We start from the raw sequence: 26,140 nt of genomic DNA on the forward strand, positions 1-26,140 counted from the left end.
CAAGGCGCTGTATTTTGTACAAAGCGCTACCAACTTCGTGTTCTGACGTCAGAGGTAGCGTGACTACGTTGTTAGTTTAGGTCCTTTAGGTTTGGTTCTCTTAGCATAAATACCCTGCAAATGTACTATTTATACTAAGTGAATTAAACTTAACAAGCCTAACCTAACAAATTAATCACTTAGCGTTACAATGAAAGCTTTCCGTGCTGACGTCAGAACGGAAGATTGGTAGCGCGTTGTGCGATCAGGGAGACCCTTTGCTTTGTCTACGCTGCGTTTGTTACGGTCTTTTGTAGTTGCTGCCGGCTGGAGACGTTCCGTTCTAACTTTCATAAACGCGGTTAAACGTGCGTGTGTATTCTTGGAAAGTGACCCACGAGTACGTGAAACTAGTAGGAACAGTAATATATACATACCAAGTCGGGATACTAAGCGGTAAATAAGTAGTGAGTGTTTTTACTCTGATTTCTCCAACACAGTGATAAAAGCAAGAACGCCTGCTTACGCAGCCGGCCGTGGTCGCTGTCGCGAGCCCCACTTTTCACGAGCCCCTTCGAAGAGGGGAAGAGGCAACCTGGAACTGACCGCAGGTCCGCTCGTCGCCGAAAGGACCTGGTTCCATACCCGCGTAATTTGAAACGTACGCCAGCTCTCTTCTTCCGAAGCGCCGAATCGGAGAGGGAAAAAAAAAAGAAAAAAAAAAGGCGTAGTTAAAGAGCTGGGTTGCCTTTCCGGAAGGAACAAGTGACACCGCGATTCATATTGTGTTTCGTAGGCGGGAAATAGAAAAGTGTAGTGTGTGGGAAAAAAAAAAAGTGTTTAGTGGTTGAAACAGTGTAGTGAACGTGCCCAGCAGCAGAAGTCAAACCCCCCCCCAACCTATGAAATTTCGTGTAAATAGTGTTTTGTAGTGTCAAGTGTCCCAAGTGAAAAATCGTGTCCAAAGAGTGAGGAAAAAAAAAAAATAATTGTGACGCGTGTAGTGTAAAAGTGCAATCCAGAAGGAAGGGTAGCAAGTTGTAGTGTGTAACGCGTCAGTGTTACCGTCGACCAGCGACAGGAGAGAAGAGAACGCACACCTACTGTCAGTGCCCTACCATCACCTGCCCCCCCCCACCGACCGCACCAGCGGAGGAAAAAAAAAGTGAAGAAAGAGGGAAAAAAAGAAATAAACAACCCATATTAACGACAAGGACAGTGTGGCGATGAGTGTGTAGTAGTGTAGTGCAAGAGTGCAACAAGTGAGCGTTTTTGTGTAACGAGACGGTGTGGAGCAGTATTAGCTAGTCTACGTCTGCGACAGGTGAGAGGAGAGTGTGCAAACTTTGACAGAAACCCCCCTCCCCCCTCTCGGTCCGGCAGGGCGAGCGGAATAAATTACCGCGAACAGCATCAGCGGAGGAGGTAAAGTGAACAAAGGCGATATCTCACACTAACAACAAGGAAGATACTGGACACCGGGCAAGCGAACGTTGCATGCTGTCACGGAACCACGTGCGAGAAAGAGGAGAGATAGAATCAAGGGGGATAAATAGACTGATCATCGAATAGAAAGAAAAGGAGGTAGAACTGAAAGAGGAAAAATGCGTACAAGAGGTGGTTTATCAAGAGGCAGAGGTCAACAGCGGTGGACAGGCACACGAATGCCCCAGAACGACCTAGAATCAACACCGGACAGACCAACGACGCCTGCAAAAGCGAATGGGATCCAGCCCAAGAACACAGCCAGTGAACATTCCTTCGACCAACAATTAGATGCACTATTACAAGAATGCCAGGAAAAGGTCAACAATAAAGCGAACAGCAAGAACAAAGTGGCACGTGCAGACACAGACAGAGACAATCTACCAACTCCCAGCACGACGAAGACCAATACACGCACACTGGCAAACCAAAAACACGGAAAACCAAGCGAAGCAGAAAGCGATAGCGAATCCAGCACCACAGAAGAGGACGACCCAGAGGAGGGAGAATTCCTGACACCAAGAAAAACAGTGAAGCCGGATATACAAGGAACAGTTGAGCAGGATTTCTTCCACCCAAACAGATTCGCTCCTCTAACACAAGACGAAATACAAACAAGGCCTGACACAAGGAGGACAGGCAAACCACCTCCTGTTTTCATATATGATATAATATCGAAGTACACCTTCATATCTACACTCACGCCAAATCTCGACAACCCGCAAGTACATCCCACAGCGGAGTACATTAAAATATCCTGCCGCAACTACAGCGACTACGACAAGATGATAGCTTATCTGCGACAAACGGGAAGGTCCTTTTCCACCGGAGTCCCAAAGGCAGATCGGCCGATGAAAGTGGTCATCCGACGCCTACCATACGACACGGACCCAAAGCACATAGAGGAAGCACTCAGAGACGAAAATTTCCCGGTAATCCAAGTAAGCCAGATGTCAAAGAAAGACAACTCAAGCAACGAACGGGTAAAAATGCCACTGTTCCTCGCCGCATTCCAACGGTCTCCAATAACCAAGGAGATGTACGACGTCACACGCCTTCTGCATATGCCTGTCAAGATAGAGACGTACCAAGCAAGGGATGCCCTGCAGTGCTACAACTGCCAGAGAATAGGCCATGGTCAGCATACTTGCAATGCGACACCAAGATGTGTCAAATGCGCAGACAATCACCATACGAGGGAATGTCCAAAAACAGATCGATCTACACCGGCCAAATGTGCAAACTGCAGCCAGCCACATCCAGCCAACTTTAGAGGATGCAAAGCCTTCCAACAATACAAACAAACAAAGGCGAACTACAAACCTCCAAAACCCACGACAGAACCAGCAGCCCCTGATTACAACCAACCAGTAAAGAAATTGCCGCCTGTTCCGGCATGGCCAGTCATGAAAAACAAAACAAAAGAAACCCAACCCGATGTACCCCAGCCAACCACGTCAGCGGAGAGCACCACACAAGCTGAACAAAATACTGTAGCTTCCACACCGGCAACGACATCTACAAAAGGAACTCTCGGCGATGACATAAAGAAAATATTAACTCTCATCAATGGCCTGGATATCCAAAAAATTCTCCAGCACATCAAAACCGGATTCGAAAAACTCCGATCAGCAGACGACACTCCGACCAAAATCACGGTGTGCATTGAAACAGTCATCGCCATGTTCAACGATGGGTGCTTCTAAGAAAACCCAAGTACACCGGCACATGACTCTCCTCTACTGGAATGCGGATGGAGTTTTCAACCAAAGACTGCAACTATTACACTATCTACACCAGCAAAAGATAGACGTCGCTCTAATAAACGAGACCCACCTGAAACCCAAGAACAGATTCACCCTACGAAACTACATCATACACAGACAAGACAGACCTACCCCAAAAGGCGGCCTAATGATAGCCATAAAGAGAGATTTTCCCACAGAGACAATCACCATCCCACAACTGCAGACAATTGAAGCCTTGGCCATCAAAATCATCACACCAACTGAACCGCTGGTCCTTGTTGCAGCATACAAAAGACCGGAAACGAGGGTAGAGCTTCAAGACCTTCAAACACTACAGTCATTAGGCACCAGAGTACTGATAGCTGGAGATTTGAACTCCAAACATCCAGAGTGGAATTCTAAGGTCACCAATCGAAACGGAGTACAGCTGTTCAACCACATACCATTTATAAACCTTGCGGTAACAGCACCAAAGGATCCGACACACTACCCCAAAAATGGAGCTAAGCCGGATGTCTTAGACATCACACTACACAAAGGAATCAACTTTACCGTAGCGCCGTATGTCGTCGCCGATCTCGACTCGGACCATGAGCCGGTTATATGTGTTGTCGCCCATAGACTACTGACGCATCTCACGACCGCACCAACACGACCGCTGACAAATTGGCAGCAGTACAAAACAACTCTTCACGAAGCAATCCAGCTGCCTCTCCACGTTGCAACCCCGGAAGATATCGACACGGCCGTTGAGGAAATTGGTGCCAAGATCACTTCAGCAATTCGAAATAGTACCACCAAACAAAACCGTCAAGAGCAACCAAACACAACGGACCTCAAGCTACACATCCTGTTGCACCTAAAGCGATGGATCAGACGCAAATATCAACAGACACGACATCCACAATACAGGCAGCTCCTCCAGAACTTGAAACGTCGAGTGAGAGGACACCTTCAAAGATCAAGGGAACACCTTTGGGACGAAAAACTGAAGAGCTCCGACAAGCCAAATAACGAATTCTGGAAGCTCGCAAGAAATTTCCGCGGACACACCGCCAGCTCAACGACGCCAGTCCTCCACGACCAACAGGGCAATCTTCTATTTCAACCACAAGAACAAGTTGACGCTATCGCAAACAACCTTGTAGAACAGTTTTCTCCCAATACAGAACCATGCGACGAGGAACAAATAGCAACGGTGGACAACTTCCTGGACACATTCAGAGAGCATCCGCATGCAGACATACCACACCTAATTACTCCCCGAGCGATTCACACAGTCATACGACGGCTGCCAAACAATAAAGCGCCAGGCCCGGACAAAATACCGACAGAAGCCTTGAAGCAAGCCCCAAGGAAACTCCTGATTGTCCTAACCCAAATATATATCGCCATTCTTCTCACTGGCTACTACCCGAGAGCTTGGAAAACCGCCAGAGTATGTTCAATCCTGAAGAAGGGGAAAAGCCCACTACACCCACAGAACTATCGGCCAATAAGCTTACTGTCTCACGTCAGCAAGGTCTTCGAGCGCCTCCTCCTGTACCGATTACAAGACCACGTACAACACTTTGATCTACTCCCAGACCACCAATTTGGTTTCAGGCAACACCACAGCACGACCACCCAGCTGGTGAGGGTGGTCGACCATCTCTCGGTACGCTTCAACTGGAAACACCACATACTAGCCATATTCCTCGACATACAGAAGGCCTTCGACAAGGTTTGGCTCGAAGGACTCATATACAAGCTACACAGACTTGGAATACCTGACTGTTACGTACGCTTGCTGGACAGTTACCTACATCAACGCACCTTCTTCGCAGTGTTTCAAGGAGCCATCTCCACCATTCGAACAACCACGGCTGGAGTACCCCAAGGATCCTCTCTCTCCCCGCTGCTGTACGCCCTGTTTACAGCGGATGTACCAACAGCCTTTGGTTGCCTCCCAGCCACTTTCGCAGACGACACCGCATACTTTGCGGCAGCCAAGGATATTCGTGTTTCCTACATCAGAATGCAAGAACAACTGCAACAATACGATCACTGGGCAAAACAATGGAGAGTGCGAGTGAATCCCGACAAGAGCACCGCCATCGTGTTCTCTCGTAGACGCCGTCCGCGCGAATACCATCTCAGACTACAAGGACAACCTGTTCCCCACAAACAAACCACAACATATCTCGGCATGCTACTAGACAGAGGGCTCTATCTCAGAGACCACTTGGCCAAAATCGTCAACCAAGGAAACAAACGCGTGGGAGCACTTTACCCGATGCTACGATCGCCAGGACTGCGGCTGGAAACCAGACTTCAACTGTACAAGGCAATCATCCGACCAGCTCTGCTCTACGCCTGCCCTGCCTGGCAACACCTACCCAAGACGACCCTCCGCAGACTCCAAGTCATACAGAACAGGGTCCTACGTATCATCAGCGGACACGGACGGTATACAACAAACGTCCAACTCCACGAAGACCTCGACATTCCACCCTTAGATGACGTGATCCAGCGGACAACCGCCACGTTCTGGGCCAAACTCCAGGAAAACCCAAATCCAACGGCACGAGCCATTGGCACCGCCAACCCACACAGACACACTCATCGTCTACCAAGACCCTGAGCCGACCAGCCACGACAAGTGAAAAGTGACCACAGCCTAACCGCCACTGCCACCCTCACTTTCCCACCCCAAGCGACAGCTGCAGGAGTGGAATTCAACACCGAAAACATCGCACGCCATTTCAAAAACAATTCAAAGAGGAGGCAAGGTGTCCACAGACGCTGGTACTCCACATCATATTGCGCAAAGCAAGCCAAGACTCGTAACTGGTAACTAACTAACTGGTAACTGGAGACGCTCGAACATCGTGCTTAGAGCGAAGCGAAAGTTCTGATTCACGTGCTGAATAATCTTCATATTATTGCCTATTCGTGTATTTGTTTCTGTTCTCGTGTTTGTTCTAATGGGATTCTATTTGCTTGTCTTTGTCCGTGTCCCATTCATTTGTTTCGTGTTTGTCTACTGTACGAACATCGTGCTTAGAGCGAAACGGAAATCCTGATTCACGTGCTGAAACATTTTCGCATTGTTGCCTATTCGTGTATTTGGTTTTGTTATCGTTTTTTTTTCTAACATGATTATATTCGCTTGTATTTGTGCGTGTCCCAATTATTTGTTTCGTGTTTGTCAACTGTACGACTTATGGAAAAAACTCGTTGCCATGTAAGAGATTGTAAACAAGCTGAGCAGCAAACATTATTTCGATTCCCAACAGATCCATATATATGCATAAATCATTGATACTCCCAAAACAAAGAAACAAATGGTGGGTTAAATATAACTTTTATGGTAAAATATCAGTATATTAGGCCTGATAGATCTAATAAAAAATCACATTTTAGATCCCGTTTCTGGGTTTTTTAACATACTGCCATCTATCGTTGAAAAAAGGAAACAACGTATGGTCAGGTTGGGAGAGTAGTTCATCGTACCAACGGATAGATGTCGCTAGTGGACAAATACCACAGAATTTAACCGAGAGTTACGCAAACTCCTTTGGTTATTTGTCTATGGTTTTCTGTGCAGAAGAGAAGTTGTATTCTTTTAAGAGTAGAACCACACACTTTTGCACTAAGAAAAGTAAGTATCTATGCTTGTTATTATACAATTTTATGTTCATTTATTTAATTTGTAGTTGAAGTTGCATAATCTCAAATCTTTGATTAAAGGAAAGCATGTTCAGCCCCAATGGTTGCACTGAAATTAGCTTCAGGGCCCAAAATTTAGCACAGTGAAATAGTTTCATATTAAGCGTCTCTGTCATCTAAAATTTATAAATGGCAGAAAGCACACTTATTTTCTCTTGAATTGATTGAATCACATAGGTCGTGTGAAAATCTTCTAATTCATTACTTCATGTAATTGACTCGTAAAAGCGCTAATAATCAGGGGCGGTGAGCAACTGTATTTTCTCGAAAGTTACGTTGAGTTTTTAAAAAGGGAGAGACATGGATGTTTTAACAATAATAATATTGTTTTTTGCGCGACCTAAAAGAGTCGCCTGCATGGGTGCCTTCACGGAGAATCACTTGCCCCCTCCGCTCCCCTAATTGAAATAAGGAAATATTGCTTTCTTTCTTCTCATTCCTTTCTACCTTCCGATATACTCAGGCACGTAGCCAGGGGGAGGGCTAAGGGGACTGAAGCCCCCCCCCAGAAATCATGCAAATATCTAACTTAAATAGTGTATAGTGGTAATTAATTTTACTTCCTTAGCATGATTAAGCATTAGATCGAAAAATTTAGTGTAGAATAGAGGAACCAGGTTATATTTTATATTCTACCATCTATTCCAAAGAATAAATGAATTCACAGCACTCAAAATGTATAGTTTTCTTTGTGAGAGGTCACACAATTTAAACTTTATGAGTAAAATTTAGTCCTAACTTTTAAAGCCTTTTTTAAAGGAAATCGGTAAAAGTTAATATCAAATTACAATAACTATGAATTTCAGTACACTCACTGTACAAAATGTAAGAAAAGTAATGGGCAACACTTGTTTCCACGTATATAATAATATAATAATAATAATAAATTTGGATTAAATTGGTTTATTTTTAATAACTTATAATAATTATTATTGTAAAATGGCAATTATAATCGTGGTAATATTTATTGTTATTATTATTTCTAATAATCAAGTTTTGTCAGTGGCCTGCCCCCTCTACAAATATTTCTGGCGACGTCTGTGCTGATTAGGGATTAGCCCCCCCCCGAAATAAAATCCTGACAACGTGCCTCGATAAACTTCTCTCCGTTTTATACCTCATCCTTCGTGTTTACTCTCTCTCTTCTCGAACATTGCTTTTCCCATGCTTCTCTCACATTTTAGGTCTCTTTCTTCATTCTCCCCATTGATCTTATATTCCTTTACCTTCGCTCTCTCTTTGGCCTGCTTTGCTTCCATATTTCTCCCTCTTTCATCTCTATTACTTTCTATCGCTCGCTCCTGTATTTCTTTCTATCTCCTTTTCTATTCCTTCCTCTTTCTTTCTTTCTCTCTCTCTCGCTTCTCTATTTCTTTCTTTCGTTTCTTTATTTCTTTCTCTCGTTTCTCTATTGCCTTTTTATATCTCTAGTTTCTGCATTTTTCCTCGCTTCCCTATTTCATCCCCCTCTCTCCTTGACTTGCTTATCTATTCCACCTATTTTCCCCTTCTCCTCTCTCTCTCTCTCTCCCCCCCTGCTGTTTGTGTGCGCACGTGTGCTCCTCGTTTCTATTCCTCTTCATTTGTTCTCATGGTCACCCGCGCCAATCACCCACCACTCACAGCTCATTTAAACAAACCGAATTTTCTCGATTTGTTCGTTTTATCACAAAAATGAAGTAGGATATCTTAATCTTATTTATGAAAGTTCAGAAACATTATTTTAATACAACCCTGAATGTTAGCTGATTTGGTATTAAGTCCAAGTTGTGCACAGTAAGGCTAATCGGAACTGTATCTATAGTTTTAAGTGGGATCCGAACCATTATGTGCCTCCACCGGGTATCGAACCCGGGACCCCTTATTGAATGTTAGTGCCAATGGTTCTATGTTAGCAATTAGCATGCAATGTTAATTTGACATTATCCATTGTCTAGTGCTTTAATGAGTGTAATTTTAAGCACCAGACAATGGGAAATGTCCAATTAACGTTCCATACTAACATTATGTCAGATTATTTAAAAAAGTTATATTTCAAAATCAACATTTCACTTTTGTTAATTTGGATCTAAATTATAATCCTAGTATTTGCATAAAAAGTTGTTTATTTTTTAATGATACTTGCTGTAGTTTATGTACGTGGTGCCATTTAAATGCAATTAAACTAGTATTTTGTTTGAAATCAATGGTTTTATTTTTTGCTTATCCCAAGTAGACGTCTGGTTCATTTTTTTTACTACAGTTATTGTTCCTATGATGAAGACAAGAGAGGAATATCCAGAAAGGAGTATGGTGCAGAAGAATGTGAGGCATGTGAACCGACTGAAGAAGGATTGTTCTGTGGCTATTGAGGATGCCAATCAACAAAGCATGCAAATAAAGGTAAGTGTGTGATGCATTTTGTTATCTGTAACATGTATAATTGCATTTACAAACAAATCAATGCTAACAAAATCTCACTTTCCATAGAAAGTTTCCCATGGAGCAATTGTTCGTCATGTTTGAAATTAGGACTTACACGCAGATGACTGCAAGTGCAAGCACAAATAGAAAAAATAAATGTTGAATTAATGTAAAATGTTTAAAGAATATTTTTTTGTTTCACCATTATGTAGTTTTTAGGCTCAGATAAATTAAATTGCTTGACATCCAGTGGCCTGGCTAAGGCGGGGAAAGATTTGTGTGGGTCATAACCCCCCTCTTTGGCTCCAAGTACTCATACTAGAAGTATATCAAAGGAAGTTAAAAGATGGGCAAATAGAGGGCTTATTTCTAATATATATATATATATATATATATATATATATATATATATATATATAATATGTACACACACACTTTTCGAAAATCCTTGGCACATATGATAACATCAACCACAATCCAAATAGTTTCCCATTTGCTGGTCCCATGCTATGCTATTCAGGAATTTATTTTAGAAATGCCCAATTTATGATCATTTTGGCCATAAATTTACTCTATCACCTCTAAATACAAACTTACACCCCAAGATGGAAAATTCTGGTAAAACCCCTGCAAATTAAACGTACTTTACGGAACTGATAAATACTTTTAATATGTACATATTATGGCCAATACAAAATTCAGTTATGTATTTTCTTTCATTTTCTAAAATTACTTGAGACTCAAAATGAATGCCTTTCAACATCTAGCTACCCATCAAATATTTTGTAATTTAACTATTACAACAAAATATTTAGTCTTTTTTATTTCTCTCTTTTTTCTCTTTCCACATTCTCTCCCTCTCTTTGTTGGAGATAGAGAGCAGTGGCGTCTCCTGACCCTGAACTTAAGGCGTTGTCAAAGAAGGAATGTTAACCCCTCTCCCTCTCATTTCTGTGACCCAATATTACTCATTTTCTCCGAACATTTTTGGTGTAAATTTAGAAATATTTAGAAAAACATTAAATTACATAAATTATTTTAAATGAAGTAAATACTTCATTTAAAATATTAATATTTTTGAAGGGTAAGGACAAGCAAGGACTGTTTAAACGAGAAAATTAATGTTCAATAGTTCGCCATGCAATTAATTTTTAAAGGAGCAGTTTGCAACCAGAGGGGTTCGTGGAACTCCCATCACCCCTACAAAAAACACCCTGGACATAAGAATGACCCGTTCATTGAAAAATCGCTAAAATGCACATTCCCGGTTTTTCCCCTTACCCTTCATTTATCCTTCCAAAAAGTAAATTTTGAAAAATCAACTGCTCATTACTTACAGTTACTTGAATTCCAGCTCTATTCTTCTTTCTTTAAAGAGAAATGCGCTGATCACCGCCTCATAAAATTTGGATTTATCCCCTTCTCTCAGCTTATAAAGTAATTCTTTCTCGATGGAGATAATTCAACTGACCACTCATTACAGAAGATCCATTGTATGTCTGGGCAATTAATTTATCCTCACACTTATATTTATCCATTATTTCAGTCACGTGACTAAAAGGAGCTCCTGCAGTTTTATCGGTGCTCATGTCATGAAATCCAAGAATCTATGACTTTTTTTCTGTGAGGCCGAAAAAAAAACGTAACACTGTTGACACCTGAGATTTTTTGCTAATGTCTGATGTTTCATCGACCATGATAGCCACAAAGTCTGTGTTTTGAATTTCATTGTAGATTTCATCTCTCAGAACATCGAAACTGAATTTATTAAATAATTTTGAATGCCTGCCGAAGTACCGTGAAAAACTACTAAATTTAAAGAAACTAGAAAGATGCAATTCCGACTCACTGTGTTTTTTTCACTGCAGTATTGAGATGATTCAAATCCGCATACTCTTGATAATTCCAAACACCTTTTTTAGTCGAAAGTCGGGACGGGATATTTTTTAAATCCCGACATTCGGGACGGGAAAAATTCTCAATTTCTCGACGAAGTCGGGAAATTTTCGAAATTTTCCGAAGCTCTTGAAAAATCGAATCCTACACGTCATTTTCACCTTAAGTGATTCTTTTTGCATTTCTGATACAAAAACTAAGAATTTCCGATAAGTTCCAGACTTTTGCATTGACGAAAATATCGAGAATTAACAACTTTTTACAATGACCATTCGGTATTTCCCGACTGCTCGGGATCCCGAAAAAGTCGGGAAGTCATTTCCCGAAGTCGGGATCGGGACAGGAAATTTTTCTCCCGATCCCGGTGCCGACTTTTCGGGATCCTGCACTCCCCTAAGAATAATAAACATGTTCAACAGTAAAATTTATTCACCACATCACACCCGCAAAGCCAGTCTGAAATTTCGTAGAGTTCTTCTCGAAAATGTCTCTCAAAACCTTTTCCAGCACCACTTTTTCCTTTAACATACGTTGACATCGTGAGATTCGGACATGGTCGACCATTGTCAATCACTTGTTTCTTCTCTGAATACGAAAGCGAAGAAAAGGAATCATTTAAATAGTTTTGCACAACACTTTCACTATTCTCCATCTTAAAATAATCACATCACTTCACACCACACGTTTAAAAAATAATGCAACAACAATCACGAGCAAAACAACGCGGAAAGCGGGGAGAATGAAAGCCAAACCGTTGGGAACAAATACAACGCCTTGAGAAGCTAACCATGGTGGTGGGTGGCAAGATGCGCATGCGCGGTCATCCTATGTTTCGGCAGTACTAAGACGTTGTATTTCCTCTCCAACGTCCTGGCAGTCTGGGACCGATCTGTCTGCCTGACAACCACTGTGCGCTGCGCCGCGTTCTCAAACTACCGGGCGCTCGAAACTGACAATTGAAGAAAAACGCTCAAAATCTTAATTTATAAAAGTACAGATACTTTCTTCTTTATTTCATTTTCCTTTGGCCGTTGACACACGACTTATACACCCAGAGAAATCGCCACTGATAGAGAGAGAGAGAAAGAAAGAGAGAGAAGGAGAGGCTCCTTCCCTCCTTCTTTCTTTCTTCCACATTCTTTTCCATATGTATTGTGTAAAGTACAAGTATTATATCACTTCGTGTTGGCCTAGAAGCATATTTCAGAATCTGTCTCCTTTGCTAGCTTTAAGAAAATTATCATTTCTAATATATTTAGAGGACCATGATATGCTAATGTATCCCCAATGCTGATTGCAATAAACTTTGAGTATTCTCTGTGTTTCACAGCAGTAAATATTGTATTATTTTGTTTTACAGTAACTACAAGTGAATGGTTTCTTGGACCTGTGCAAGGACATGCAATATGAAGGAGAAAGTACTCTTGCGATGTACAAAGGTAAGTGCATGCAAAGAACTTTGATTACTGTAGTTCAGGGGAGGAACAGTGGGATTAATATTGTAAACGGATAGAATTACAATTTGAGTAGTTAGATTCTGAAAATTTTGAAGTCATTAGTAAAATGGAAGAGCCGAATGTTTGGTTGCTGCTCTATGGTATGAGTGGTCCTTGGTTCGAACCCTTGGGAGCTTCAAAATTTATGTGTTGGCCAAAAATCATGACATCAGTTGGGGAGCTACTTGAAATAAATAGTAGGCTCTGGTTTCGTAGACCAATAACAGTGGTGACTACTATTAACCACTCCAAGGAAAATCAGCCTGGCAGACCTTGACCCCTCAAAGGGATGTGGTGTCATGGAGTTTAGTATAGATAAAAAGCAAACTAGCACAGGGATATACTTGAATGAGTAGTATAAAATATGATATTATAAACTCGATAAATGATGAGCCCCCTCAGGCAGATTTGGCTACACTTAAAACTAGCTCAAGATGAGCATATGAGCTTATTGCTCAAGTGTGGTACTCTGTCTAATCCAAGATTTTTGTAAAAATGCCCTCGGGAATTTCCTGTGAAATGATGAGGCCCCTCAGATTGATTTGCCTACACTTACAAAAGCCACATCTGTGAGATTGTTGTCCATAAGCTTGTTAAAAATATGCCGCTCTTGATATTGTTTTTGCTACACTTAAAATTAAGCCACCCTCACCCACACCCACCCACATATACACCCACACATACCCCCCTCACACACACACACACATGTAATGCAAAAGCTCTTGCATCATGTTGTGCAACAAATTATTATCCAATATTATGCAACAAATTATGATGCAAAAGCTCTTGCATCATGTTGTGCAACAAATTATTATCCAATATTATGCAACAAATTATGATGCAAGAGCTATTGCATCATGTTGTGCAACAAATTATTATCCAATATTATGCAACAAATTATGATGCAAGAGCTTTTGCATTACATATCAGTTAGTATTGTGAGAGTGGCTGAGGAGTACAGATGTGTTGTTGCATTGCTCCTCATACAGGTTTGATATTTGACACATTTTGCTTGTTTGTTGTAATCCACTCATATTTAGAGTCAGGTTTATATCTGCCCCAATTTGTTATACATGACACATGGTATTAGGTTATTGTTTTTCTAGGACATGCCTGTGTAGACATGTATTTGTGCTAGAGCAGTGCTTCTGTACTTATTCTACCTTTGTGCATGTAGGCTATCAGCCTTATACAACCTGTCATAGGTTTATTAAGTATAGAGTTTTGATTTGAACCCCAAGAAATTTTATATAAATACCAAAGCCAAAAATATTAACACACATACACACACACACACACACACACACACTAAATATACAAAGCACACTGCTGAACCCAACTGACATTTTTTATTAAGCATAGAGTTTTGATTTGAATCCCAAGAAATTTTATATAATAAACAACAAAAATGCCAAATCAAAAATATTGTAATCAATGCAATAAGAATATAACCAGCCCCAATTGGGCCAGGCACCAAAGGAATTGTGTTCCAGACAAATGCAGAACTCGCACTAAAATATGCCCTAAATGCCATAGAAAATATAGCATGGAATACTTCACTTATAAACATAAGGGTACTTGTTCTGCACAGTCATCAACATTGCCCCCACAACCATCTACATCTGGTCTGAAAAGGAAGCATGAAACACCTGTTAATGCTAGACCGGCAAAGCAGCCACGCAATGCACTACCTATCCATAGCAGTTTTGCTGGCCAACTTAGGGATTACCGGTTTGTATCAGAGCAAAAATGTGATATTAAGAATTTTTTGAACAGTATAAATCCTGATGTGCAGGCAATTCTAAATGCACAAAATGGCTCTTATAAGCTGTCCCTCAAATTGTTTACACAATATAAGAAGCCAAATGGCACAAAATTTACACAGCCCCACATAACAGAAACTGTACCGGTATATTCAAATGCAAATTTAGACAAAATAATAACCAGTTTGATAGATCAATTGAATATTAAACACTCTGAATTTGCTGGAAAAGAGTCAGGATGGAGCCTATGCGGATCTCCACACAAGCTCTATGTTAATATTTCTGAATTCAGCCCATTACAAGGATCTACATATTTGCCGTTACCTGCCAATATTAAAAACAAAAGAGCCGTGGTTAACATAGAAAATAATGATGAGAAATGCTTTTTGTGGTGTATTTTAGCTGCTTTGTTTCCAGTTTCAAGGAATCCTCAGAGAATAAGTTATTATAAACAATATGAACACAATTTTGATGAAGCAATGGAGGGTTTAGAATATCCAATTTCTGTTCAGAATATTGATAAATTTGAAAAAAAAGGTTATCAATGGTAAACAATTATCTATTAATGTATTTATTTGTTCTACTGGCCGTGGAAATTGCTTGATAGCACCTCTCAGAATCAGTACATTTGATGATGATTCTGCTGTTCCGATTGATCTGCTCTTAATTGAAGGGGATGGCACACACTATTACACTCTGATACATAATCTTGAAGCTTTAGTCAGAACACAACTAGACAAATCTAATAGAATATTTAAGTTGTGCAGAAGATGTTTAACTGTATTTGATGGTCAAAAAATAATAAATGGTGTTTGTGAATGTAACACAGAAATTGCTAAAAACAAGTTAATTGAACATTTAAAATACTGTGGCAACTATAAACCTGTTCATATGGTGATGCCTAATCCAAGTGAAAATGCCAAATTCAAAAAAAAATTGAAGCCTTGTTGGAACACCCAGCATATATAGTCTGTGATTTTGAATCAAATCTCAAACCCCTTGCATTCTGCAGCCCAGATCCTGATGAATCTTCAATTACACCATACCAGTTACATGAACCTTCTAGTTTTTATTATGTTGTTGTACAGGATGGTGTTGTTAGTAAAGAAGATTTATACATAGGAGCAGATGCCATCAAAGAATTTGCACATAGAATAGAAAATGAGTGCCATAACGTAGCATCTAATATCTTATTAAAATCAAAACCTATGATGCCTTTAACAGAGAAACAGATTGAAGATTTCAACAATGCAGAAAAATGCCCGGTATGTGATTCTGAATTTTCAGATATAAATATCAAGGTACATCACCATTCCCAGACAGATGGTAAATTCAAAATGGCCCTGTGTAATAGCTGTAATATTAAGATCCAGAGACCAAAATTTGTCCCCATATTTTGCCATGGAGCATCCAATTATGATTTCCATCATTTGATCAGGTACGAGGGGTTTGACAAGCAGAATTTAAATATTTTAGCAGAAAATAATGAGAAATATATTGCCATTAGTAAAATAATTAAAGTTAATGGTGTTCCTATTCACTTAAGATTTCTTGATTCCTACAGAATTCTGTCTGCTAGCCTGGCTACACTGGCCACTCAATTATCTGATGATCAATTCAAAATCACATGTGCTTTGTTTCCAAATCAGGACCTGAAATTAATTAGGCGGAAGGGTGTATATCCACATTACTATGTTACAGATTTTTCTAAATTTGATGAGTGTGCTCTGCCACCACAACAAGAGTTTTACAGCAAAATCAGAGGATCTGGAATCACTGATGATGATTATCACCATGCCCAATTGATGTGGAACAATTTAAAATGCAAGTCATTTGGTGATTATCACAAGGCATATTTAAAACTTGATGTGACCCTCTTAGCTGATATACTGCAGGCATTCAGAAAATCTTCCATGCAAAATTATAAGCTGGATCCAATGTATTTTTACAGTGCGCCAATCCTAGCATGGTCTGCAATGTTTTTGAACACTAAAATGCAATTGGATCTGATCCAAGATCAGGATATGTATCTGTTTATGGAGCAATGTATAAGAGGGCATGGTGCAATGCTCTCAGAGATATGCCAGAGCAAATAACAAATATATTCCTGATTATGATCCAGCACTGCCATCAAATTATATACTGTATGTAGATGCCAACATCCTCTATGGTTATGATATGATGGATAAACTGCCATATGCAGGGCTTGAGTGGGTTGAAGATTTCAATATTGAAGATCATAAGGATTTTGATGACAGTGACTATGGCCTCTTCTTAGAGGTTGATCTGACAATTCCAGATAATTTACACAACACATTTTCTGATCTGCCCCCAATTCCTGAGGTTAAGTGATCACCTGGCTCTAAACAAAAGAAATTGATGATGACTCTGGAGCCAAAACAGGATTATGTCATATATTACAAAAACCTCCAGTTCCTGATGAATCATGGTGTTCAAGTGAGCAAAGTTGGCAAAGTTTTGAGGTTCAGGCACTCAAGATGGTTGAAGCCATATATTGATACAAACACAGAGCTTCGAACATCTGCAATGAGCCAATTTGATAAGACCTTGTTTAAATTGATGGTCAATTCTGTGTATGGCAAAACAATAGAAAATGTCAGAAAACATATTGATGTTAAAATAATTACTGACCCCAGCCGGAGCAAAAAATTGATAGCAAAGCCCAACTTCAATTACAGAAGAATTTATGATGAGCATATGGCACTTTTTAATATGAAAAAACAAAGATTAAGTTTGATAAGCCTATTTATGTAGGGGCTGTGATATTGGAATTGGCCAAATTACACATGTTAAAATTGTATTATGATGTGTTGAAGCCTTTTTATAAGGATCGTGTAAAACTGATGTACATGGACACAGATAGTTTTGTTCTTGATATTCAGACAGAAGATGTTTATCAAGATATGTCCCAGCCTGAATTGTTTAAATACTTTGATACCAGTGAACATACAGAGATTCAACACCACAACAAAAAGATGCCTGGCAAGTTAAAAGATGAGACACTTGGTGATGTTATTGTGGCATTTGCTGGGTTAAGGGCCAAGATGTACAGTTTTGAAACATGTAGTGGTGTTGTTGCCAAAAAAGCCAAGGGCATTGGCAGAGTGACTGTAGACAAAGAGCTTGAATTTGAAGATTACAAAAATTGCCTCAAATAATGTAGCACAATCAGAACATCAGAATCCAGAATTCAGAGTGTGGATCACTTGTTGACTAGCAATATTGTAAGAAAAGTGGCTCTGGACCCACATGATGATAAGAGATGCATTTTATCATGTGGCATACATACTTTACCATGGGGTCATTGTGATTTGAAAAATGGCAATCAATGTCCAATTACAGAGCATGATTTGAAATAAATAAACATGCCTATGAACTTATTTGGGTTCAAAAAACAGGCTATTATGGACCTGCCAACACCACAAGCCTCTTCTGATATAATATCTAAACTAAGTGCTTTGTTAATTATTCATCTGAACAGCATACTTACAGATGTTGATGATGAAACAGGTAAAACATTGTACATATTTAACAATAATTTAAATTATTACCAATTACCTGTAGGTGGGCAAATACAATTTATTACAACCCCTGAGAGTAATGTCAAGATTTCAATAGGGAAAAATATTTATAGAATTAAGCACTCAAACATGATTTCTGGCACTGTTTATACTGTTTCTGCGGGTGACTGCTTATATATTGAGGTCCCTGGATCCTATGACAAGCTTATACCTTTTTTTATAGAATTAAGAATTAGATATTCAATAATAAATAACCATTAAAACAAAAATGCCTAATGATATATTTGGCCATACAAGACATGAAGATCACAGTGATGAGATTCTGATGCTTGATATCAGAGTCAAGAAATTAAGAAGGGATTTACAAGCTTTACAAACCACACTCAATGCCAGTCTTCAACTAGAAATTACAAATTTACAATCACAATGCATGGACCCTCTTCTTAAAATTGACTCAGAACTCAAATTATTGCTTCAGAAATATACTGATTTGGCCACATTAGATAGTTTTCAAAGTTTAGAAGAAGCTGTAGCAGCTCTTCAAGCCAAATTTAAGACCCAGGCCACCAACTCTGAGCAATTGAAACAGCAATTGGAAGAGCAGATAAATAATGTCCAGACACAGCTCCAAACAATTGTCAAAAGCATAAAATCACAAGAAGATTTTGATCTAGTGATTTCCACTCTAAAAGAACAGATTCAATCACTCCAGATACCTAATCTGGACCCTCTGAACAATGCCATAGCCGAGGTTAAAGAAAAAATTGAGACACTTGAAAATTTTATGAACAACTTGCCATCTTCTGATGCTTTGAGTGCAATAACTCGGAGTGTTGCCAACATTAAGCTGCAACTTGAAATATATGAAGATTTTGGAAAAATTCAAAGTACCATAACCCATCTTGAGGGTACAATAGCAGCAGTGCAAAATGATTTGACAAATGTACAAGAATCTCTAGAATCCCGCTTGCCTGGTATTGTAGACACCCTTGTCAGTGTCCAGCAACAGATCACAAAGCTTGAAAACCTCAACACTGAATTTGAGCTATCTCATTTTCATCACTTGATCGATGATATCCAAACAAAGCTTGAAATTTTACAACAATCAACACCCACTCAGGCAGATATAGCCCTGCTCCAAAATGGTATGCAAAATGTGGCTGATGCTTCTGAATTAAATAATGTGAAATTGGCACTTGAATCTTTGCAAAATACTGTATCAAATTTGCCTACATCACAGGAACTTAAAAATATAAAGAGGGCAGTGAATCGCATATTGAAATCAGAAGATATCAAGAATATCCAGACAGAGATCAAACAACTTACTCAGACAGTGGCCACTCTACCAACCAATCAACATATTAATGAACTGCATGCCCTGTTTGAGGATATCAGAAGACAGGTCCATGATCTTACTGCTCAAAATTCAAAATTGGCAGTTGTTGAAAATTTACAGCAAATTGTAGCTAATATCAAGCAACAGCTAGGGACCATGGAATCCAATCAAGCAAATGCTTTGTCTGTTTTTGCCACCCAGCTTCAAGAGATTGTGCAACAATACAAGAAACTTGTTGTGGACATAAAGATCAAGCCAGGCCATGATGATGTTGTTAGGACTATCAATGAGCATCTTGAATCTGTAACAAGTAGATTGCTTACAGCAGAAAAAGAAATAACTGGCCTAATCGAGAATCCTAAACATACAGTAATTCTTGAATTGTACAGCATCCCCAACAAAGAATATATTTCACCATTTACATCAGGTGGCAAAATATATATGCTGTCCCCTGCACAATTTTATTACCAGTTTTTGTTGGGGGCACACTGAGACCAATCAAGATCAAATATTGGCTACAACCACAGGCACACCACTACCCCACCTTATCAATAACAAATGCTGACAACAAACCAAAAATCACCAGTGTAGAGTCAGGGGATTTTACAGATCCCAATACATTAGAAACATCTTATGCTGAAGATGATGGCTCTCTGGAATTTAATATACAAATAGGAGACAAATTATATTTAGAAAATCCTGTAGTATCAGCTGCTGAACACCCCATAGTTGCAATATTCTTGTTTACATATTATGTCTAGACAAATTATTGTTGATGAATTACACAGACAAGCCAGACATAATTATAAGAGACTGCCAGTAGTCACAAAAGGCATATATGATTTATGGCAGAGCGACTTGATTGAGATGGCAAGTGGACAGTTGAAAAACTTAGACAAAATCAACAAGGGCTACAAGTATCTACTCACTGTAATAGACACATTTTCAAAATTTGCCTGGGCTGTGCCACTCAAATCCAAGACTGGAAAATGTGTTACAGAAGCCTTCAGGACAATCATCAATCAGAGTGGAAGATCACCGCGCTATTTGCAAACAGATAATGGCAAATAATTTTATAATTCTGTGTTCCAACAATTTATTAAAAGCCAGTCAATACAACATTACTCGAGTTACAGTGATCTCAAGGCCTCAATTGTAGAGAGATTCAACAAAACCCTAAAAAATCATATGTATCAACAATTTACCCTGCAAGGTAATTATAAATGGCTTAATATTCTTCCAGAACTTCTACATAAATATAACAACTCGGTCCATTCCACAATTAACATGAAACCCTCTGAAGTAACTTCATCTGATGAGCAAAAATTGATCAGGACTGTTTATTATCCTAGATACCAGCCAACAACAAGAAAAGCCAAATACAAGGTGGGTGATCAAGTAAGAATCAGCAAATATAAGCACTTATTCAAGAGAGGCTTTACAAGAAACTGGAGCACTGAATTATTTACAGTGGTTCAAATTAAACCTGGGACCCTTAACACATATATAATAAAAGACCACCGAGGAGAAATTCTCAAAGGCCGGTTCTATGAAGAAGAACTCAGCAAAACTAAACAGCCTGACACATATCTCATAGAAAAAATCATCCGCAGAAAAGGCAACAAGTTATTTGTCAAATGGCTAGGACTTCCAGAACACAGCTGGATCGATGCAGACAAAGTGATAATATGAGCACTTGGGATGTTATAAAAAGGCTGCCAGAACCTGAACAGCAGATTAAGAGAAATGGCAAGTTGCTACCTGATAATATTAGATGTCTTATTTTTGGGCCATCGGCTTGTGGTAAAACTACACTAATGATTGATAATATTTTATTGGCACCCAACTGGTTAGACTGGAAAAACAGGCACTTGTATGTCTTCTCTAAGAGCTTGGAACAATTAAAATATCAGCAGCTGATGAAGCTATATGATGGACTGGATATAGCCACTTTTGAACCAGATGTTAAGCCACTCCATGAATGTCTCGATAATTCTGTTGTTGTGTTTGATGACATTATACTGGATAATCAAAACAAGGTTAGAAATTTTTTTACACAGGGGCGGCACAAAAACATAGATTGCTTCTACCTGGCACAGACTTTTTCTAAAATTCCGAAGCAGCTGATCCGAGACAACAGCAATTTTATATGTGTGTTTCATCAAGATCATACCAACCTCAAACACATACATGATGAATATGTAGGTGGGGACTTGAGCTACAATGATTTTTCCAAGTTTTGCAGTAGGTGCTGGAACCAGGACAGTTATGGGTTTGTCACAATTGATATGACAAGAAAACCCAATAGTGGCAAATACAGAAATAAAATCAACAATTTTCTAGACATTGAAACATATATAAATAACCATGAAAAGGCCAATCATTGATGATCTTAAATTAAGAGATTATCTTGTAAATAGATTTAAGGGATGGAAATCAGAGAACCGAGGAATTTATGAAAAACACAAGCTAACAGAACAGCCTATTATTGATGCTATTAGTGAATTAGGTAAAAATATCAAAACTGTTACAGAGCAAAATCAAAATTTGATCACAGAGCTTGTACCTGTAGCTGCTAGGAACATATTAGATTATCCAATCACCTAACTTTCTAGTATTCATACACCTAGTCCTGTTGCTCCTCAAAGAATTGAAGCTAGTCAGGATCCTATTGAATTGGGTCTTCTTGCTCAAAAATATTTAAGCACACCTAAAGACAACAAAGATGAGGTGTTTGGCTTATATGCTGACACAGAGCGTGATGGTAGCATCATACATAGAATTGGCAATTTCAGAGTAACATTTATGGGAGATGATATAATTGTATATTCAGAATCTCATCTTGGAGAAAGAGGTGCTTTTGTTAAATATCCCGGCACACCTGGATTGTGGGAACTGATGACTAGGAAAAGTCCTGGCAGCTATACAGATCAAGATTATGAGCATTACAAAGAAATATTAATAAAATCAGATGCTCTATACCAGTACAATGATCCCACACAAAAAAGAGTCAAGTCTAGCAGTGGAGCAAAATACAACAATTTAATCAAGCCAGTAATGGGATTTACGATAGGATAAGCACCACTTACAAGTGTAGAAAGGAAGAGCTCTCCTCAAGCAGAATTGGCTACACTTAAAACAAGCTCAACATGCCCATATGAGCTTTTTGCTCAAGTGTGGAACCCTGTCTAATCCAAGATTTTTGTAAAAAAGCCCTCATGGATTCTATGAGAAAGGAAGAGCCCCCTCGGATTGATTTGCCTATACTTATAAAAGGCACTTCTGTGAGATTGTTGTCCATAAACTTGTCAAAAATATGCCCCTCTTGATGCCCACACTTAAAACTAAGCCAAGATGCTTATAAGAGCCACACACCCATACCCATATTTACTTCCGGTCTATTTTTGGCCATTTCTACCTATTTCTGCCCACTTCCGGTCCATTTCCGGTCTATTTTTGGCTATTTCTACCATTTCTGCCTACTTCCGGTCCACTTCCGGTCCACTTCCGGTTTACTTCCGGTCCACTTCCGGTTTACTTCCGGTCCACTTCCGGTCCACTTCCGGTCCACTTTCGGTCCACTTCCGGTTTGACTACTTCCGGTCCACTTGTGGCCAAGTTGTGGCCAAGTTGTGGCCTATTTCTGGTTTATTTATATTGCATCATGCTGTACAACATCCAATAAATTATTAGATACGTGTTGTTTTCTGATTGGGTGCTTATGACATAATGTGATTATGTGTTATATTCTGATTGGCCTATTGTTTCAGATGTGTTGTTTTCTGATTGGTTGCTTATGTCATAATTTGATGATGTGTTAGGCTTATTGTTTCAATGCGGTCCGTGCCTAGGGTATATAAAGAGATTTTGCATTGCATATCAGCCAGTATTGTAAGAGCTGTTGAAGAGAAAGGTTGTGTTGTTGCAGTGCTGAACCCAACTGATCCAGCATAGAGTTTTGATTTGAACCCCAAGAAATTGTATATAAATACCAAAGCCAAAAATATTAGCACACATATATACATACACACATACACACACACACACAGTACAGTGCTGAACCCAACTGATATTTTTATCCAGCATAGAATTTTGATTTGAATCCCAGGAAATTGTATATAATAAACAACAGCAAAAATGCCGAATCAAAAATATTGCAATCAGTGCAATAAAAATATATTTAGCTCTAATTGGGCCAGACACCAAAAGATTTGTAATCCAAACAAATGCAAAACTCCCACAAAAATTTGCCCCAAATGCCATAGAAAATATAACATGCAATACTTCACATATACACATAAAAATACTTGTTCTCTTGCCCCCACAAGCATCTACATCTGGTCTGAAAAGGAAGCAAGAAACACCTGTTAATGCTGGACCTGCAAAGCAGCCACGCTATGAACCCATCCATAGCAGTTTTAATGCCCAACTTAGGGATTATCGGTTTGTATCAGAGCCAAGATGTGGTATTCAGAATTTTTTGAACAATATAAATCCTGATCTGCAGGCAATTCTAAATGCACAAAATAGCCCTTATAAGCTCTCCCTCAAATTGTATACTCAATATAAGAAACCAAATGGCACAAAATTTACACAGCCCCACATAACAGAAACTGTACCGGTATATTCAAATGCAAATTCAGACAGAATAATAAGCAGTTTAATGGATCAATTGAATATTAAACACTCTGAATTTGCAGCAAAAGAGTCTGGATGGAGCCTATACGGCTCTCCACACAAGTTATATGTTAATATTTCTGAATTCAGCCCATTAGAAGGATCTACATATCTGCCATTACCTGCCAATATTAAAAACATAAAAGCCGTGGTTAATATTAAAAATAATGATGAGAAATGCTTTTTGTGGTGTATATTAGCTGCTTTGTATCCAGTTTCAAGAAATCCTCAGAGAATAAATTATTACAAACAACATGAACATGATTTTGACGATGCAATGGAGGGTTTAGAATATCCAATGTCTGTACAGAATATTGATAAATTTGAAAAAAAGGCCCGGGATATCAATGGCAAACAATTATCTATTAATGTATTTATTTGTTCCACTGGCCGTGATAATTGCTCAATAGAACCTCTCAGAATCAGTATATTTGATGATGATTCTGCTGTTCCGATTGATTTGCTCTTAATTGAAGAGGATGGCACAAATCATTACACTCTGATACATAATCTTGAAGCTTTAGTGAGGGCACAACTAGACAAATCTAATAGAATATTTAAGTTGTGCAGAAGATGTTTAACTGTATTTGATGGTCAAAAAATGGTGAAGAGGGTTCCTGAAGAGAATGCAGAAATTGCAAAAAACAAGTTAATTGAGCATCTGAAATATTGTGGCAATCATAAACCTGTTCATATGGTGATGCCCAATCCAAGTGAAAATTGCAAATTCAAAAAGTTTGAAGCCTTGTTGGAACACCCAGCATATATTGTCTGTGATTTTGAATCAATCCTCAAATCTCTTGCATCCTGCAATCCAGATCCTGAAGAATCTTCAATTACACCATACCAGCTACATGAACCTTCCAGTTTTTGTTATGTGGTTGTACAGGATGGTGTTGTTAGTAAAGAATATTCATACATGGGACCAGATGCCATCAAAATATTTGCACATAGAATAGAAAATAAGTGCCGTGACATAGCATCTAACATCTTATTAAAATCAAAGCCCATGTTGCCTTTAACAGAGAAACAGATTGAAGATTTCAACAATGCAGAAAAATGCCCGGTATGTGATTCTGAATTTTCAGATACAAATATCAAGGTGAAACACCATTCTCATACAGATGGTCGATATAAACAGGCCCTGTGTAATAGCTGTAATATTAAGATCAAGAGACCAAAATTTATCCCCATATTTTGCCATGGAGCATCCAATTATGATTTCCATCATCTAATCAGGTACGAGGGGTTTGAGAAGCAGAATTTAAATATTTTAGCTGAAAATGATGAGAAATATATATCTATTAGCAAAATAATTAAAGTTAATGGTGTTCCTATTCACATAAGATTTCTTGATTCTTACAGATTTTTATCTGCTAGCCTGGATACACTGGCCACTCAATTATCTGATGATCAATTCAAAATCACACGTCCATTGTTTCCAAATCAGGACCTGAAATTAATTAGGCGGAAGGGTGTATATCCATATGATTATGTTACAGATTTTTCTAAATTTGATGAGTGCTCCCTGCCACCACAACATGAGTTTTACAGCAAAATCAGAGGTTCTGGAATCACAGATGAAGATTATCACCATGCCCAATTGGTGTGGAACAATTTAAAATGCCAGACATTTGGTAATTATCACATGGCATATTTGAAACTTGATGTGACCATCTTAGCTGATATAATGCAGGCATTCAGAAAATCTTGCATGCAAAATTATGGATTGGATCCAGTGTATTTTTACAGTGCCCCGGGCCTAGCATGGGCTGCAATGTTTTTAAACACCAAAAAGCAATTGGATCTGATCCAAGATCAAGATATGTATCTGTTTATGGAGCAAGGTATAAGAGGAGGCATGGTGCAATGTTCCCAGAGATATGCCAGAGCAAATAACAAATATATGCCTGATTATGATCCAGCACAGCCATCAAATTATATATTGTATGTAGATGCCAACAGCCTCTATGGTCACGCTATGATGGATAAACTGCCATATGCAGGGCTTGAGTGGGTTGAAAATTTCAATATTGAGGATCTTCAGAACTTGGGTGACAGTAATTATGGATTATTCTTAGAGGTTGATTTGACAATTCCAGAT

At 39.1% G+C, this 26,140-nt stretch overlaps 1 long non-coding RNA gene across 1 annotated transcript in view; it reads left to right on the plus strand.

Annotated features, from left to right (window-relative positions):
* The first annotated feature begins 6,782 nt into the window (after positions 1-6,782).
* LOC145984468 (uncharacterized) overlaps positions 6,783-26,140 on the plus strand; it is a 39,544-nt gene continuing 20,186 nt past the window's right edge. The window contains exons 1-3 of the long non-coding RNA XR_014441322.1: positions 6,783-6,855; positions 9,166-9,305; positions 12,583-12,661. This is a non-coding gene — a long non-coding RNA (uncharacterized LOC145984468). The remainder of the gene's footprint in view (positions 6,856-9,165; positions 9,306-12,582; positions 12,662-26,140) is intronic.

The sequence above is a fragment of the Lepisma saccharinum genome, chromosome 2, assembly GCF_977018435.1.
Source record: "Lepisma saccharinum chromosome 2, izLepSacc3.1, whole genome shotgun sequence".
NCBI classification, from domain to species: Eukaryota; Metazoa; Arthropoda; class Insecta; order Zygentoma; family Lepismatidae; genus Lepisma; species Lepisma saccharinum.